Source organism: Oxyura jamaicensis, chromosome 1 (genome assembly GCF_011077185.1).
Source record: "Oxyura jamaicensis isolate SHBP4307 breed ruddy duck chromosome 1, BPBGC_Ojam_1.0, whole genome shotgun sequence".
In the NCBI taxonomy this organism is placed as follows: Eukaryota; Metazoa; Chordata; class Aves; order Anseriformes; family Anatidae; genus Oxyura; species Oxyura jamaicensis.
Genome location: NC_048893.1, coordinates 27389681 through 27405838, shown reverse-complemented (window position 1 = coordinate 27405838; position 16158 = coordinate 27389681). Strand labels below are relative to the sequence as shown.

General features: G+C 32.9%; 1 protein-coding gene and 1 long non-coding RNA gene across 15 annotated transcripts in view; one reads left to right on the top strand and one right to left on the bottom strand.

Annotated features, from left to right (window-relative positions):
- FOXP2 (forkhead box P2) overlaps window positions 1-16158 on the top strand; it is a 438294-nt gene that overhangs the window by 179917 nt on the left and 242219 nt on the right. The gene's annotated exons all lie outside the window — the stretch shown is intronic.
- Window positions 12064-16158, bottom strand: part of LOC118170976 — a 7773-nt gene continuing 3678 nt past the window's right edge. Inside the window, exon 3 of the long non-coding RNA XR_004752976.1 lies at window positions 12064-14265. This is a non-coding gene — a long non-coding RNA (uncharacterized LOC118170976). The remainder of the gene's footprint in view (window positions 14266-16158) is intronic.

Genomic DNA, 16158 nt, shown 5'->3' with positions numbered 1-16158 from the left:
GGACAAGCATCCTGACCTGTCACACACTCGCCACCTCGCTCTACCCTCTTTGCTTAGAAGCCGTTTTTCCTTTTTTCGCTACCCCCCCCCCCCCCCCCCCCCCCCCGCTCCCCCCCCCAGCTCCAACCTCTACTGCTTGGGTCATTCAGTCAAGGAACATAATAAATTTCATGATTTATATCATGAATCAGGCAGTACTGAATAAGAAGTCCCAGATAGAAGAAATAGTAGCAACCGGTACATGACCAGAACATAATCCAAATTTTGTTTGGTTAGGTCCAAATGATGAACAGTGTTGTAAGATGTTATTCCTTTCTGTAAAGAAAGTGAAAAAAGAATAAACATGAAATAGGGCTAAATTTGTCGTACACTTTATTCACTGTGACTCATCCTTTCAGCTCTCTATATAGTTCTGCCATCAGTAAGAAAGTGCTTTTTGTTGACAATAAGCCTCAACAACAGGTCTCTCTGAACCACTGTCAAATGTCGCTTAACTGCTCACGATGGAGCAGCTATTCAGAACGTGGTTATAAAAACCATGACTGAGGATTGATTCCACTCATAATGAGGATCAGATGTAAGAGTAAGCGTATGAGTATTGTAGCAATACATATTGCCAACTGAGAAAGAAAGAAAACAGAAAAGAAAGCTTTTAGCTCTTGCGGTTTCAGTTTAAAAATTTTGTGATATTTAAATAGTTTCATGAAATCACAAGTTGGCCACCTCAAATTTTTATATTTGGCTTTTATGCATCAGGAGTGTTTTTTAATTATGTACTCTTTATTCTTTTTATGTCCTTTTTGAGCTCCTTCTAGGGATTTAACTTTAAAACTTTTAATCTGCAACCATGAGGAAAAAAAAAAAAAAAAAAAAAAGAAAAGGATTCTTGTAAAATTTATTTATTCCAACCAATGAAGCTTTCAGGAAAATATCAAGCATTATGAGATTTGAAATAAAGCCCTAAGTGTCATATCCAAAGTTATGCTGTGAAAAGCAATCACAGTATGAGTTTATGCACACCAGCAGGTGAAATGGTCTGGCTACTGAAACTGATGGGAGTCTTCTGCAGTTGAGTTCATCTGATCCTCAGTTTTATTCTCTTAATCCTTCTACTGTTAAATCCAGAGGTTGTCTGCTTGTTTTACTTTCTTTTACTCTGTGTCTTTGTATGGGAGTCTTTCCTCTGTTTCATCAGCAGTGAGTCAGCTTAGTAGAGAAAGAGCTATCAATACTGAAAGAAACAACATAGTTGTTAATAAATTTGTACAATCAAAATTATTATTTGGTTTTAAATATGGAAGCTTGGGAGATTGAAGGCCCTCAATAGGACGCCCAAAGAAAGCAGTCAAAGTGTGTGAGATGTACAACGAAAAACAAGATGTTTCTAAGTGTAATTACAGATGGTATTTACAATGAGCTATTATTCTTACCTTCATGAAATCCTGGTCTGATGATATTGGGAATGTTGTAGCTAGCTGTTATTCATTTAAATTTATACTACTACTCCAATGTAATTATTACCCCAGGTTGGATCTGTGCAAATTCAGAAAAACATCCTGAAATTTTGATATATCATGTGCTAAGAGAACTGATAAAATACAGAATATGAATCTTATCTAGGCTTTCGGAGTAATGTAGAAAACTAAAATGGTCATATAAATACTTTGGTAAAAGAGGCATAATGCAAATACTTAATGCATACATTTTGAATTATGTGAAATAAGTAACATTTTTTCAAGTTTTCCATATAATCAATCTCATTAAAAGTTGAGTGATTGAATTATGAATGTTATTTTTGTTCTTTGCCTTCTTTTTACTATTTATTCCCTAGCATTTTCAATTTCTATATTTATATTTATATTTTTTACATGCTAAATAGTAGGGAAAGGTACGTTAAAAAAAAAAACAGCCTTCTGGGCATTAGAAAAAAAAAAAAAACAAAACTTATTTTTTGTCCTTATTTTATTTTTTATTTTTTGGCCTTCTTTTTTTGTCTTTATTATCTAACTGTGTAGAACATCATGATTTTAGAACTTCATAGACCTCTTTTAAGAGCAGTAGTGTTTGTATCTTTGGTTGAAAAATGTAACCTTTTCATTAAAAACACATTATCCTTGGCTTTCATTTTGTTGGTTAATAAAGAACACGAAGTAAGAAATAAGGCAGTTAGGAACCTGTTTGTAATGTTAACTAAGATTAATTATAAATAGTATTTCCAGTAAAGTAGAGTACATAATGCTTATACAAATCAAAAATTCTGAGTTCTGTTTTTGAATGGTCAGAGGATAGTAATTACTGAATCCACACATGAATGTCAGCAATTTGGTTGTACTTTATTATCCACTCTTCTGTATTAAAACCAAATAAATTTAAAATAACAGGTTAGCTAGGTTCAAGTATTTCATAGGTGCAAATCAGACTAAAACTGTACAAGTTGAAGTCCTTCAACTAATGCTTTCCCTCAAATAATTTATTTTATGAAGTTAATGCCACATTAACTTCTAGATAATCTTATCTTCATGAGGCATTCACAAATCTTTTCCCATACAGGTGAATAATCTGGTAGCACCTTAGTATAAATTGATTTGCTTTGTGATCAGATGTTATTTACTACTCTTAAGCTACCCATTTTTGTTCTAGTAGAATAAACAAAATTAAAAGAAACATCAATACCCATGCCAAACTACTTCTTGTTCTTCTTGTTCTTCTTGTTCTCTTTCTCCTTCTCCTCCTCTTCCTCCTCCTCCTCTTTCTTCTTCTTCTTCTTCTTCTTCTTCTTCTTCTTTTTCATTTGCAATATCAAATTTGATGTAATTTTGAGATTATCACTTTAATTTTTGCTTGTATCAGACATGCACTTTGGAGGTGCATCTTCTGATCATCTCTACTACTGTGTTCTGGTTTACAATGCAGAGCCATCTTGGCATTTTTAAGTTAGATGCCTTTAAATAACTGTAAATTGGAAGAAGCTCTTCAAGAGTATATCGGATGGTTTCCATCCTCGTCACTTAAGATCAGACTGAAGTAAAATCTGCCAAAGGATATGTAAAGTGGATGATGAACTTGCTCGCTGTATGGGTTATTAACTTTGTTAAATTAGATGTTATTTATGAAAATGTCAGTGACCGCTTCAAAGATATTTTTCATGAAGTGGAGACTTTCTTCTAGTGTATTCATGGAATAACAGCAGTTTCTATTTCAGCCAAAGTAATGCATTTATTGTATGTAACTCTGCTTTTAAGGATCTTTGTTAAGGTTATAAAATAATGCTCAAAAATCCAGTAATGCAGTTAGTGTAGTCCTAATTCAGTCTTTCTGTGTGTACAAACTGCAATTCAGTCTTTGGATCAACTGATCACATCTTCAGTATTCCTTGTTTTGCTCTGAATGTATAGTGCCCATTTCATAAGAACCTACCCAGTATTTTGTTTTAGTATCAGAAAAGCGTGACAGTTTCCCTTGTTTATGATACATCATTCAGAGTGTTCTTTTCTACATTACTGTTTGCTGTAGTTTGTGCTCTTCAAACATTACCAGGGTTATTGTCCTGTTCATTTGAGGGATGCACTGGCATTATCCCTGTTCTACAAAAATCAAATAAAGACAGAGGTACCTGTGATCTAATGTTATGGAGTACTCAGTGGTATACAAACTTTGTCCAGAACACTGCTTTCACTGACGTCCTGTCATGTAAAGCACATCAGACTGATGAGTAGACCCCTGAAAATAGAAGCATAAATTTATGTCAGTCTGACGATCGGTTTTAACATGTTGGTATTGTTTAACTCTTATTTATAACCTGAGATCTGATATTTAGTGGTCATTAGTCATATCTGTGTCTATCATCATGTAGATGAAGTTGGGATAGCTTTTAGCATCTACATATCACCTTATGCTTATCTATATCAAAAATGGTTCGCTATTTTGTTGTCTAGTTACTCAGTCTTATGAATTACTGTAGCTTCTGACACTGTACCCAATCTTAAAATCATAAGTAGCTCAATACGATTTAATTTTATTCATCTTACTGAGGCTTTCCTTACACTTTATTTTCCAGTTTTTATCCAATTATTTGTCCATACTTTAATCTTCTCTTTTATCCTATGGAAGACCAATTTCTTTGTGTTTTTAGTAAAGGTTATAGTTTGGTACTGTTTGACAGTAGCACTCATATTAGTGATTTAACTGGTGAATCAATCGGCATTTTCTTTAGGCTGACCTGGATGCTCTGTTGCCTCGTCTAATATGAGTTGACTAGCTATCCCCTGACAGTAACTAGTGCTTCCAGGTCTATTTACCCCTCTTGAGTAAGAGCAGTTCCAGGTGTCATTATTTTGACCTAGCTTCCACTTTATTTATTGTTTAGTATTCATTACTAAGACAAAAGATCCCAGTGATGTTTATTTCATGCAATTTATCTGAGCATGTACAGACTTCCATTTTTTCATTTTTTTTTAGAATTTAATTTACTTTGTATAGACTTTCAGGTTTGTGTGGATTTCCCCACAAATTTCTTAGCAGTCATGGTCATGGATGAACTAAATTTTTTAAATGTTCCAGTTGAAATCAGTTATTTTGCTGACAGAATTAAAATAAAACTGAGTTTGAACTCAATTTAAAAATGTTTTCCTCAAATGTCTGATTTGTTTTCTTTCAAAGTCCTGAAAAAATAAATTAATTGGTACACCCCATATTTAAGGGTGAGCAGGTGTTAATAAGTAATTTTAATTCAGACAGATAGATAATTTTAACAGACTTTTGTCTGTCTAGGAATTCCATCTTTTTGCCAAAAAGCATGGTTGAATAGAAAGCTTCCTTTTGTCTGTTCACATTTTAAATGTTAATTAGCTTTCGAGCTCTATTAAATTCATACATAACTGTTTGGGTTTATCATTTATTTTCAGACAGATAGCAAAAATACTACTATATATATACTTCAGTATACAAAGTTAAACAGTTAAACAAATGGACAAAAAATATTTTAATAGATATTAATTAAAAAACAGAAGAATCATGAAGAATGTTATATTAAGTCAAATACCACCCAAATGGAAAAGTGTTGTAGAAGGAGGGCAATTTATCAGAAACAAGAATCAGAAGCTGACTGTTTAAGACCTAAGGATGGATTAATCTCCCCTAACTTCAGATGCCCATAGTGTAGATGTCTTTATCTTAAAAAGTAAACTAGATTCCTGTTGTAGTCATTGGGAAGAAATAGTCACTGACAGGGAAGGACTCATCTAATCTCACGGATCATTCCAGATCTGGAATGATACCTCTCAGGAGGCAGAATTACTTTATTTTAATGTTTTTTTCTGTTTTAATTATTAATCACTTTTCGTCTTTTAACTGTTGTGAACATGTATGGTATTGTATATTCTGATCTTATTTAGAAATTTGTTTAAGTTGATGCATAATTTATCTAAAAACTACATAAAATATTACACTTGCATAGGTGGTTGAAAATGAATATATAAATGCTCAAATAATTTAGCTTTCAATCTTTGCATTTGAGTTGGAGCTACATTTCATAACCAACTAAAAATCTAAGTGGAAAAATGTACTTAGATGCATAGTGGCATATAGGTGGGGTTTATTAATTGAGCTAATTTGTATCTAAAATACTAGGTTAATCTTATTTGTTATGCTTATAATGCTTGTAAATCAGAAAATAATTGCCTAATTGTAAATTACATATTGATTAAAGCCCCTGTGCAATTTCAAAGTAAGACTGTGTTTAGATTTGCATAGTGTACCCTTTCTACAAATAAAATGTTCATTTCTTTTAGTCTGTGGAATGAATGTTTCTGACACATGCTCACAGCATGCTGAGTTAGAATTTTAATGAGTGATTTTTACTTGAAAATATATATATATTTTTAACTCTTTTTCTCTCAGATGTTTTCACAAGTTATTTACAAAATAAGAACAAATGGTACTTTTAATTCTAGTGTGAAAATTTAAACTAAACATAAACATTTATGAATGTATGAATGTCTACTTTTTAGAACAATCTAGAAACTACACAAATCACATCTCTGGAAAGAATATTTTGCTTGCAGATAGACCAGTAAGAAATTCTATACTGCTACTCTCTCTCTCTCTCTCTTTTTTTTTTTTTTTTTTTTTTAAGTAGAAATGAAATTACTGTCAAATGTGAGTTCCTTTATCAATTCTGTTGTGGTGGATTACATGGAAAATAGGTTTGTTTTTCAAAGTGTACATTGATCTTTAAAAACGTCAAATTAAACACTCAAAAAGTCTGCATAGCATTGTATTTTTTTGCATTAAGAAAAACCATAATTTTTATCAAATTTTATCTCTTCACAATGTACAAAATTTTATACTGATTGGTAATTTCAATCTGATTGAAGAATAAAGAACAACAAAAACAAAAATCTGCACGCTAATAACTTTCACTTAATAACCAAGAATGTAATACCAATGTTACTGCCAATTAATAAAAGTGCAACCATCAGTCCATAAAATGTGTTTTCTACAAAAATTAAATTCTAAGTATTCATTCAGTCTTTAGGAATGAAATTTTGGAAGGTACATGATTTCTGATGATAAATTTCATGCTTAGTCCAAGTGAAATTACTTCTTTTTCCAGATGATTGATGAGGATTTCCACTGATAATCCCATTAATACCATTATGTTCCTAATTAATAATTTATGTAATGAATGAGACTAACCAGGGAACATAACTGAATCAGGGTAGTTCCATAACAAGCTAGTATGTATCAAAATATGCCAGCAGCACATAGAGAATAGAGGAACAGATAGAGGTGTTGGGATTATGGTGTCTCAGGGAATGCAGAAGAATGTGGGTGCTGTGACTGTGCTGGACTAGATTAGATGTTACAAGTTTGGGATCATTCATGGAAGACATTGAGAACAAGCACTAAAATATACTTTGACTTAAAATTTAAATGTAAATTAAAAACAAACAAGAAAAACAAACACACAAAACCAAACAACCAACCAAAAAAACAAACAAACAAACAAACAAAAAACACTTGAAAGCATCTATCGGCTCATATCTGGCTGAAAATGAGACTGTTTCTGGTTTTCACAAAACCAACTGGAAGTCGCTTAAACTGAGCATGTTTGTGACTGCATGTCCTCAGATAACCAGTTGGGTTAATGTTCTTACAGTCTGTATGCATTCCCATCCCATTAGTGAAGTTGCTCAAAACTGAAAACTTCAGTGATGCTGGCAAAGCTCCGTATTTCACTCACATCTAAACAGGTATTTCTCTGCTCAAGTTTGTGAGGAAGCAAACCCAGCAGAGTCTATACCAATAGACCTAATTGATAATGTTAACTGTCCATGAAAGAGAAAGAAGAGCAGAAATTATGTGTCTTGTCTTAAATAGTAGTTAGAGATCAAACAGAAGAAATGTATGTCTAGAATAGGTCTTCTGTAGTCTTTCCCAGTCTGAATGAATTTATTAATATATTTCTAGCTCTTGGGAAACGTATTATATTTATTCACCCAGAAGTTGAATTTGTGGGAAACATATATATATATATATATATATATATAGTAGTATTTTGCATTATATAATTAATTCATAGTATAACACAGTGACTAAAACTGTTTTTGACACCTGCCTCAGCAGCATATGTTTAATAAGTGGCTTTGAATGAAATACGTGAGCAGTCCTTGAAGTGGAGACCTGAAGTCAGGTATCCTTTTCCTCAGACAAATATTCTGTCTAGTGTCTTGCTTGTTGTTATCAGCCAACTTTTTTATAGTTTGTTTATTTGTTTCTCTGTTTTAGAAAGAAAAATAAATGTAATTTTAGATTTTAAATTATGAGGTCTGTTGTTATTCCTGTGTTTCTGCCAACATAAGGTTTTGTCTTCCAGTTTCAGAAATACTTGCAGTTACATTTTCAGGTTTATCCTTACCATATTACACAGCCTTTGGTAGGACCTATATGTCAGGTGGGGGATCATTAACAAATGGAAAAGTGAAGTTTTCTGTAATGGAATGGCAAACCTCATACTTGGTAGTTTTTGTGTGTATTTGGATGTTTATTGAGATGTCTGTAAATCAGATTTCTTAGTCACCTCTTTAAAATGGGATTGCCCTGATATATTTAAAAGTGTAAAATTTTTGTTTAAAGAAAATAAGTGAATGTTTTTCCTTTCATAAATGGTGGTTCAGTTCAAATCAACTTTGTGTGAGTTCTCTTTAGCTGTGTTAGTTTGTATTTTACTGCAGTTGTTTTCTGAATGTGATGCTGCTTTTTCTATCAAGCTTTATTAACGTGCTTATGCCTTGCCTTTATTTTGTCAGTTGCACTTTTTTAACATTAAAATTTTATAAATAAAGCATTTTGTATTTATTTTGCATCAAGTTTCACTATAGAGAAAATTGGAAGAGGTCTATAAATGCACAGAAAAAAAATATATTTAAAAATTACTCATGTTTATTGGACACATAAGAAAAATCTATTATAAATTTGTTACAAACATTATTTGCTAGTAAAACTGCTATTTAACAAACAAAATTATATATTTTTGGTTGTTTAGATTAAGTGATTGGTCTAATCTTATTGTTTCTGGTATACTTCTTTCAATATTTTGGGAAAAAGCCTTGAGGAGCTACACTTTCTCTGCTTTTTCTTCCAATTACTTATATGAACCACTTGAATTACTAAGTATCCACATTGGGGGAAAAAAAAAAAAAAAAAGGAAAGTATTTTTCCCTTCCTGAAAGGCTGACGGTTTAAAAATCTGATTAGCACTTAATTGAAGTTTGGTTCTAATTTTTTATTTGGTGATTTCTAATGAATTGCTGGTTTGATTTTTCTTTCAAACTTTGATTAATGCAGCTTTTGTTGATTTATGTAAATGGCATATAGCAAGTCCATACTTAAAAATAGTTACAATGAAATTTTAAATCTATTTTAAATGCTTCATTTAAAATTTAAAATTTGTGTTTAGTAAAATACATTATTCTTCTTGTTCTCATTGTTAGATTGTTAATCACTCTGAACTTTATCTTTATTAGCAAGATAAATGTACACATAGTTAGACATGTTTACAAATAAACATACATTTCCCTTTTGAGATTTCTGCACTTAAAGTTATGAATATTTTCTGTAAACCTGCAGCACATTTTTATTCAGAACCTTTTGATAATAAAAAGAAAACAGATTTGAAAATCTCTAGAGTTCTGTAGGGAATTTTTCCCTATTGTTTTATGGAATTTGCATCTGAGGATCTCATAGTGAGCATAACATAATCAGTAAGGAATCTACACTTTTCAGAGAAAAAAAGGCTAACGGCAAAATTTGTGAGTATTTAAAATACACTCTAAAATAATTTCAGGTAACAATTTCATGTGGTTAATTTGACATTATACAACTTTATTGAGATAAATGTAACCATTTAAAAAATCTCAAATATTAATTTGCAAATGTGCAAGGGTTTAACAAGTTTTCTTACACAGTTCTATTAATGTGAATATATCTACAGTAAGGTGAAGAGGTATTCTCATTTATCTGAAGAGTGTATTTCTGGATATACTAGAAAGCTGTTAAGTTTATAATGATCAGTCCATTGTACAGTAGTGTGCTCACCCAGTTGAATTAAAAGATAGATATTATCTTCTTATATGCACCCAAAAGTTTTTAAGAGACAACTTTTAGTGAAAGAAGAGAATTTTGAGTGAAGAATGTGCAAATGAAGTGGAAGCTCCACATATGCTCCATAGTATTTATCTTGGAGCAGTGAAGACTCTCTGCAAGCTTCATGATAAATCAGTTTCCCAATATCACCAATGCATATTTTAGATATTTTAGAGGGTCTCAGCCCCTCTACAGAACTGCATAGGTGAAGTGCTTTGAAACTCTCATCTCATGTTCCTTACCGCTCCTCTTTCCTTAGTAAATAAATAAATAAATAAATAAATTGATACAAGATTTCATTCACTGCTTTTTCAGGGTTTATTGTGCCTTCAGCTTGTGACCTCAGCATCAGCCAAAAGTTAAACTCTTCTTCAGGCTCTGCAAGCCCCCAGAACTAGCGTCCTGTACCTGCAATATTTATTTCTTCCCAAACCTGGTAGAATTAAGATTTCCTTCAGCTTTTGAGTTCTTGTCTATTGAATCCTTACTTAAAGAAGGGGAAGAAAATGTAGCAGTGTAATTTTGTGCAGTGTAATACAAACATGAGGTAAAATGGGTGAAGATGAAAAGACTTCCTAAAGAAGTGGGTTTTAAAAGGGATTTTAAAAAGGAATTTGAAGTACAGGTTTTACTTGGCAGATAAGAGAAATGGAAGGCTTAGCCAGTGAGAATATGAGTGAGGAATGTGTTTATTCATTTTAAAATCTGTCTATCCTAATCAGCATCTGCCACAAAACTAATATTTGGCTTTTTTTTTTCCACTTTTATGTTTATTTTTATTTTGTTTCTTTCTTTGTTTTCTGAGGAGGATATATGAGTTAGTGGAAAGTGGAATTGAACTGCCAAATTTCATCACAGTGCTATAATAGTGTTCCTCTAAACCAAAACTGCCTTTTGTGTTTTGTGCATGTATGTGTGTGTTATCAGAACGTGTCATTCAGGATAAATATTCAGGAACTGAAAGACATTTTTTGTGTCAGCCTACTAAAGCAACTAATCTGCAGCAGGAGAGGGAAAAAAAAAAAAAAAAAAGTTATTTTTATATTGGTTTCCTAACAAACTTACATCACTTACATCCTTCTCCTATTTCAGACAGAGACTAGAAAATAGAAATCCCCAAACTATAGTGATCTAACAGTTGTGTTGATGAAGAAAGTATTGGGTAAGTAAGAAAACCAAGCTGAATTTATGCTTGTTAACTATTCTTAGGTGTTCTTTTTGTCCTGTACTACATGGGCATTCAGCAGCAAGTCAACATGCCTGTATGGAAGCCATGAAAGAACATGATGACTCTCGCCCAGCTGGTAGATATTTGATGTAGAAGAGGACTGGGAGAATTCTTTCATGGAGAACTCTTTCATAGAAAGGAGAGGAGAAAGAAATAGAGAGGAGAAAGAATTAGGGAAGAGATTTAATTATTAAAGAATTGAAGCAATTGCATGAGAAAACTTCAAGACTGTTTCTGAAGGAATTTGAGCTTTGGTAGTTTTGCTTCCTGTGGATAAATTCGTTTTTTTCATCAACAATCTGCACATTTTATCTCTGAACATATAACTCAGTCTTGTGTTTTCTTTAGGTTCTTTTAGCATTTCTCCCTCCCTCCTTCTGAGCACATGAAAACTATTTTTATCTTTTTTATCTTTGTAAAATATGTTTCCTTCTAAAGTTGCAGTAAGAAGTGTATGTATAAAAATCTTTCATAACCTGTGTTGCCTTTCTGAGCCTCAGTAATGCAACGAGGCAGCCAGTGTCATTTAGACACGGCTGGGCTGTAATAAATGGGGTAGTCCAATCCTCTTATGGCTACTGCTCTGAACTACTTTGCTGAAGTAAAGAAACTGAATTCTTAAGTGTAGAGAAACTGGTAATACAGTCTAGATTTGACTATTGTTGAACTTTCCAGATATAGATTTACTCTGAGCACTGCCTCCTGTGGAGAAAAATAGAAGATGGGATTATTAAATAACTAAAAGCCATTTATTTTTGTTTAATTTTCTTTTCTCTGTGTCCTTGAGAGCTTTTGGCACATACTTGTCAAAACCAAATTATTGTCCATGAGAATTGTTTCAGATATTTCTAAAGTAAATCTTATTTATATGTGTTGCAAAGAATAACTTGCCTTACAGTGTGAAGTTGTAAACCTACATGTTTCTCTATCTGTATCTACTTGCCTGTTCTTGATCACCATGAAATATGAGCATGCAGTAAATGGTCAAGTTAATGTGGGTTTGTTTCTCTTGCCTTTTGTGGTGTACTGTGCGACAAGTGTTTGACCTGCAATACCACTTAGATGTACACAAGTCTATGGGGCCAGATGAGATCCACCCAAAGGTAAGGAAGGAGCTGGCAGAAGTGCTCACCAAGTCGCTTTCCCTCATTTATCAGCAGTTGGGGCTGATAAGGAAATCCTCAGGAAATGGCCTGAAGTTGCACCAGTGGAAATTTACATTGGATACTAAGAAAAATTTCTTCACTGAAAGGGTTATGAGTCATTGGAACAGGCTGCCCAGGGAAGTAGTTGAGTCACCATTCCTGCAGGTATTCCAAAGATGTGTAGATGGAGTGTTTAGAGAAATGGTTTAGTGGTAGGCTTGGTATTGCTAGGTTGTTGGTTGGTCTTGATCTTAGAGGTCTTTTCAAACCTAGATGATTCTATGATTCTAAGTCAAGCAACTTGGTCCTACAAACTTACTTGTGGTCACTGCACAAAGTCTCAGAACATCCTTAAAGATTTTGTGTATCCCTTGAGACTGTAACTTCACTTGAAAAGTGACATCTCTTTTAGAAAGATAAAAAACCTTCTTATAAAGATTTGAAAAATAGATAATCTACCATATCTGACATCAGTTGGTGGTAATAGATTATTTATTTTCATCATATAGAAATAAAGAAATGTGACTTTTACATGAACACATTCAGTCAAGATAATAGCTTTCAACTGCTGGATTCCAAAATGCTCTCTTTTCCACTAAATGAAACTGCTGACTGCTCTTCTTGCTTTATACGTACTTGCACTTGCAAGTTCTCTCTTAACCCTTTGTTCCATAAATGAACTAAATTATAGCTTTAGCATTTTTGTTGGTGAGGTACATTTTAGCTGTGTGTGCTCAGATGAGTTATACTGTGGAAGATGTGCCCATCCGTTTGATTGATATTTCCCATTGTATCAAGGCTGGGGTCATCTAAAAAAAAAAAAAAAAAAAAAAAAAAGAATCTCTGATTTGCAATGAAAGTAATAAATTTGGGACAATAAAAGTTCTTCAGAGAACCTACATTGTCTGACAATTTTCCACTTACAGTTTTCAAGATCTGTGTATTTAAACAATTTTAATCCATGTAATGTAGAATATTGATTTTGTATGGTGCTTGAAAATGTCATGCAAGATTAAATCTTATAGCAATCTAAGTGTTCTATGACAATACAAGTTAATGTTATTAGCCAAACTTGTTATAGCATAAAAAATGGTATCAAGTTTAGTTGACAAGACTTACAAATGAATGAATTATGCTATCATTTCTTAATTATTTACTACTCACCCTTTCCAGAATTTATACTGGCTTGATGTCAGCCTGACTGTAGTTTCTCAGGTTTGATCTTCATGAACACTAGCGCCGCATTAAGTTTTCGTGATTCTCTTGATCTTGTAGAGTATTCCAGGATTTGTTAAAAATCCACATTAATGTTTCAGTGTATTCCGTTTGCTTTAATTGCTCTCCAATGGGTTTAATACTTTGGGGGTATACATTCTCTCTCTGGATTTTAATAAAATGACCTGCTGTTTCCCAAATTGAGATTTACTAAATGCTTATTCCTTCGCAATTAGATTTCTAAGAATTTGTTATTACTTTATTATGCGTTTGTGATTGTAAATATTTATTGACATCTTATGGTTTTCTTCTTCATACACTTTTCTTTGATGATAACGTCCCCTTTTGGGATCTGGCTGGAGTATGGCGTGGAGGCGGGACTTACTGCAATGGACCTTTGTCTTCTTAAATATCAGATATGAAGTATAAAGTGCGTACATCATGTTAATGACTACATCCAGCCTCATTATGTGAGCTTGTCCAATCCAGAGCATATAGATATTTCCCAGAAAGTATGGTTAGGACTGGGTTCCCGGAGGTTAAGTGAAGCAGTAGCAGGAAAAGCCATGATTTAACCAGCCTTCTGCTGACAATAATTCAGGTTTTGTTAATAAACTTTCCAGTTTGGGATTGTAATTATGCTTCCAGCTGCTTGTTAAGTGCTTGTCACAGTAACGCCAAAAATGTTTCTTTACCTTGTCTTCTGTTTTTTGGTCGGTAAGGAATTTAAGGCTGTCAGACATGGATGCATCATTAGTATAAGGGATATCACTGTAAACAATTGATCTGTGTTGCTGTCAGTCTCCTTAGCTGGGCTACACCTTAGTTCTGTTGGAGGGGAAGAAATTTTGCCAGCCTACTTAGTAAGATGAACATCCAGCAGTGAGAATGTCATCCCTTTCACCAGTGAGCCCTGTCTGTCTTCTGCCATACCGTAGAATTTGTGGTGGCCCACCTTCCTGACCTGAGAGGCTTTTTCCTCAGAAATAGCCATGTGTGGAGATCAGCAGAATGGCTGAATGGAGGAATTGCCTGTAAAATAGAACAGAGGGTTTCTGAGAGAAGTCTTTTGATTCTGAAATGTATTTAAAATTCCCTTTGTTGTTGCAAAGTGTTTCAGACTCCAATTACCCAAATTCACAGTTTTAAGGGCAGACCAGAAGTTCTGAGCAGATATTTGTATGCTGAGATTTGTTTGTATGATCAGATGGTTATTTCTGGGTCAGAAGAGATGTCATTTTAATTATGGTTTATTTTGATTTCTGATCAGCTTTTTGATACCATACTGTTGGTAGAAGAAAATACCCTGTTGGTATTTGGTAATAATTTCCAGAAGTAATTTTGTTTGGCAAAGGCATATGCAATCCAGGATACTGAGTACAATTTATTTTAGGTATGATATACACATAAGAAAAATAAGGCTGAAGTCACTGAAAATAATGTTATTTCTTCAAAGTTGCTGAATATTATATTTTAAGTGAAATGCATAGTAATTCTCATCCTGGATTTGGTTGTTTAATTTATCATGGAATTTTTAAATTAAGGTGATTTGAGGATTAGTGGAATAGTCTTATAAGATGCAGTACAGGCCATATTATACAGTTGACAGGGCAAAGTCTCTAGACATGTAACAATTTATCTGATGAACTACTTGTATTACCTTACCTAACATGCTTACTACTAGTGATTGCTTACAGTTTGTATCTCATATAATCATTTTCATTAATTTACACTTGAGAGTATGGCAAATAATCAGTAAGCACTAATTATTCTGAAAATGGTGAGTTGAATTAATTTTATTATGTAGAGAAGAGTTTCAAAGATACAAAATGTTAGCAAAGAAATGCTTAATGATTAGTATGAAAAGACAAAACCGTTCTGAAATATAGAGTTATGCATTTCATTATTTGGTATGTTAAAATGAAGAATTATATCGTGCCATACTACCTCTAAATGATACTCTGGAGTACCTACTGAACACCACGTTCAATGTTCTTTAGAATAAAGCAGAAGACCGCTTTAAATTTTTGTGCCTAATTAATTTGTGTATATCAAAATGTTATCTTCAGAATAGTTAAATTAGTTAGTAGAAGTATACAATTGATTCTTGATAGAATAATGTTCTTTTAAACATATTCAAGTTCTTGATTCTAATACCTGAAGTATTACATGAACATTTAAGACTAACCTTCTGTGTTGAAGATGTGTCCTGAGAGCTATGGAATATTTAATTCTTCTGGGCTTGTTGGAAATTGAACCTCTGTAATTTAAATTGTGTAAACTTTTACATTAAAATTACTTCTGTGTTTCCAGAAGGTGTGTCTCTTCAGACTTTCCTAATGACCATTTGAGATGTGAGGGTCCGTAACAGTACCTTTTACCAAGAGATTTAGCTGTTGCAATCTAATTTTTGCAGAATACAGTAAGTCTAATATTTAAAATGGATTTTGAAAAGTAATAATTTTTAAAAGTTGCATTTTTGTATAGCATGTGTACATACAGAAGAAAATTTTTTGACTACACTGTATGGCTGGAGACCAACTTTTTTGGGTCATTTGTATATCCTCTCTTAATAAGTTAAAATATTAGGTACTGATTAGGATACTGTCATTCCTATTTAAGCATCTTTTAGAAGCAGAAAGTGTTACTTATCAGAAAGATATTTCATTAGTTTTAGATTTTTTTTTTAATTATTATTTTATAAATTGGAGCATTGATAATGTAATAATTTTACAATCTAATTGCTTTCACCTGTTAAAATAAGTAAAATGCATGGTGGTGGAAAATGTGTGTACATTAGAATGGAAAATAGTTGAACACATCCTGAAGTATAGGGCTTCCTTCCTTCCCTCCTTCCCTCCTTCCCTCCTTCCCTCCTTCCCTCCTTCCTTCCTTCCTTCCTTCCTTCCTTCCTTCCTTCCTTCC